The 3,513-nt window shown below is 53.4% G+C and overlaps 1 pseudogene; it reads left to right on the top strand.

Moving 5' to 3' along the window:
• On the top strand, window positions 1–935 carry LOC141729234 (mas-related G-protein coupled receptor member H-like; annotated as a pseudogene).
• The last annotated feature ends 2,578 nt before the right edge of the window (window positions 936–3,513 follow it).

Here is a 3,513-nt window from a genome sequence, read left to right as displayed (position 1 = left end):
ATGGAGGTGAGCACCGTGTCCCCATCTCCTGCCTCACCCACTGAAGGAGATGATCTGTGTCAGACAGATGTCACCAGCGTGGCCACCCACAGTGTGACACTGCTCATCTGCCTCTGTGGGCGGGCTGGGAATGGGGCTGTGCTCTGGTTCCTTGGGTCCACTTTTTGTCCAGGAACTGCACCATCCTTTACATTCTTGTCCTGACTTTTTTGGACTTCCTCCTCCTCCTCTTTATGTTGCCCTCCACTCTGCTCTTCCTGCTGGAGAATGTGTCCTGCTCTATCATCATGCCCTTGCAGTAAGTGGGGTTGCTTTTCAGGGTGTCAGCGGTGTCACAGAGCATGTGGCTGTGCACACTGACATTCATCAGCATCAAGAGGTGCAGGTCCACCCACTGCCCACTCTAGCACTGCTGCCACCATCCCCAGCACCTGTTGAAGGTGATGCATGCCCTGCTCGGGGCTTTCTTCACCACTTTCATCATAGTCATTGCCATAATATTTTCTCCATGCATTATCCTTCTATCTGAGCACTGCTGGGTTTTTTACATCTCCATGCATGCCTTCAACCTCCTCCTCTGTGCTCCCTTCATCCTCATTTCCAGCAAAATTGTCTTCTCTCATTTCAAGCCTGGCTTCCATCAGCAGCAACCCAAGAGACTCGACATTGTTATCTGCCTCATTGTGCTCTTCACTCTGCCCCTCAGCCTCTGCCATTTCCTGCAGGAACTCAGCTACACCGTTGTGCCCTCCCAGATTCTTTTCCTGCTCGCTTTCATCCACAGAAACATCAACCGCATCATCTACTTCTTGGTGGGGAGGTGTTGGAGGCCCTGCTCTGTGGAGTCCCTCCGGCTCTCCCTCAGGAGGATCTTTGAGGAACCAGAAGAAAACACTGCCCACAGAAATGATCCCATCATGGACATTAGGATCTGAACCTGTTTATCCCTTCCACTGCACTGCTGAAGGACCCCAGGACAGTGGCTGAGAGATTCCTTGAGTCTCCTGATCAATAAATACCCACAGGATCACCCTCCCTGTGCTGCTGCATCCCCAGCCCCTTTCCAGGCCGCTCTGGGCTCTGATCCGTGCTTGTGAGGCCTCAGCCTTGAGGAGCAGCCCCTGGGCTCAGCTCCTGTGGCGCTGATCAGAAACACCCTCTGCTCCCAGCAACTGCTGCTGTCCAACCACCTCCTGGGCTTTTATCAACAGCCTTGCAAATTATTGTACTGCCCTGGATGCCACAGCATCCCTGCTCTGCCACTGTCCCAGCAAGCTGCCGGCCCCAAGTGTGGCCAGGCTGAGCCATTGCTGTGAGTGCCGCCCATGCCTTGGGGCCCTGTGAGCAGCGGCCCCAAAGGAGAGCCTTGGAGCTCTGCTGGGCCCAGCAGCGCTGAGCAGAAGCTCCCTGGCACTGGGGCCTCTCCCAGCTGAGATCTCTCCCGGCTGCTGCCCTGGGCTGATCCCCGACCGCCCATGGCTCCTGGGCCCATCCCCCCCAGGGCTCCAGGCCCAGCCCTTGGCCCAGGGAGGAGATGCAAAGGGATCCGCAGGGAGCATTTCACTGCCTGCCAGGGCAATTGCTCACAGGCACCTTGCACTCACTCTGCCTGGCTGGCTGGCTGTGTGCACACACGTCTGCATCTGCTCTGGCAAATGTGGCAGAAATGCTGCTCTCTCAGCTGTGTTAGTGCATGAGACATCTCACTGGGGCAGGTCTGGAAGCAAGGTTAAGGCATGAGATACCATTCCAGCTAAATGCTGTAAAGGTTTGTTTCTTTGCAAAATTGCATATTTTAATGTACAAAATCAGAAGTGGCTGGGAGAAGCAGAGACACTGCACATGGTCCTGGGTGGAGCAGTGCGGGACCGGGGCTGTCGTATGGGACATGGTGGACCCAGGAAGGGTCTGGAGTTGTCAGAAGGCTGAGAGGGTTCTGGAACTGTCTGGAGGAGGTCAGGAAGGGTCTGGATGCTGCTGATTCCACATGTCCCAATTGCAGGGCAGCCAAGCCTGAAGGGCCGTGCTTCAAGGTTGGGAGCGGCCACGGGATGGGATGGGATGGGATGGGATGGGATGGGATGGGATGGGATGGGATGGGATGGGATGGGATGGGACAGCGAGAGGGGTGGAGTTGGCAACTGGGAGTGATTCCAAAATCAGCTGTCATAAAGTTTCAAGCACAATGGGAAGAATTGGGAATCAGGAATTCTTTACCTCCAAAGGACAGACAGAAGGATCTCTCCATATTTGTTTGATGTGAGACTTTACAACAGAGGTTTTATTCATCCTAACCACTAGTTATTAAGATCATTAAAGTGTCTTTCTTATCTAATACATAAACATCACTTTTCTAGCACTTGTTTCCAAGCATCCACCTCCTTCTCCAAGTCATTTCCTGATCCTGAAGGATCATTCAGAGGGGTCTCTGGTGGTTGTATTCACTGTGTGCTGAGACATTAAAGGTGAACTTGCCTTAAACTTTTGCTTTGGCCATGCAGTGTTGCTTCTTTTTTCAGAATTTGCCCCAAAACCATTGCCGGTCTCCTTATCAGTTTCTGCACTGGGTCCAGCCACATTTATCATTCTGTGTGATCCTGCAGAGCACACTGGACCTGGACTTTTTTCCTCTCTCCTGGGTCCAAGAACCCTATGGCCAGGAGGAGCAGGGACACTGCCGGGGGTCCCTATTGGAGCAGGGCAGGATCAGGGCTGTTGGGTGGAAAAGGAGGCCCCGGGGATGGTGTGGGGTGTTGCAGGCGGTGTTGGAGGGGTCAGGAGAGGCTCAGAGGGGGTTGGAGGGGGTCTGGATGCCGACAATCCCAAATCTCCCCACTGGAGGAGAGCAGAGCCTGACAGGCCACGCTCAGAATGGGGGAACAGCTCCATCTGGGAAAGCTGTGGGATGAGATAGGATGGGGTGAGGATGGAGCAGGATGGGGATGGGGATGGGGATGAGGAAGGGGATGTTGTTGGGGAGGAGGGATGAGGATGGGATCGGGATAGGAGGAGGAAACAGCTCAACTGTGCTTCCTTAGGACCAGAGCATATTTTGGCAATGATCTCAGAGCCCTTTCCGGAACAGGAGCTGTTTCTGAGAAGCACCCAGCTGGCTTACCAGCACTGCTAGTACTAGCAGCATTCTGGTGCGACCAGCACCACCAGCATCCCTCTGCTGCTGGAGGGACAATGACCCCTCAGGGAAGAGAACTGAGGAATGGTAGAAACCTGTCTAGAGAGGGAAGGTAGTTGGAGACTGGAACACTCTGCAGGGAAGAAGTGTTTCTCATCAGGAGAGAAAGTGGAGCCAATCACAAAAAAAAATTCAATTAGAGCTTCTGAGAAAACCCACTTCCTCTGAAGAAAAAAACAAAAAAGAAACAAAACCCACACCTGAGATAAATAGCTCAGAGCAACTGAATTTCTGAAGCAGGTTAAGTTACAATTTTTGACTCCCCCACTCCCCCCATGACTCCACCAAGACTTGGGAAGGCACACCAAGACAGGGCACAG

Source organism: Zonotrichia albicollis, chromosome 6, assembly GCF_047830755.1.
Source record: "Zonotrichia albicollis isolate bZonAlb1 chromosome 6, bZonAlb1.hap1, whole genome shotgun sequence".
NCBI classification, from domain to species: Eukaryota; Metazoa; Chordata; class Aves; order Passeriformes; family Passerellidae; genus Zonotrichia; species Zonotrichia albicollis.
Note: the sequence above shows the minus strand (reverse complement) of the source record. Positions and strands in the feature narration are given on the sequence as shown.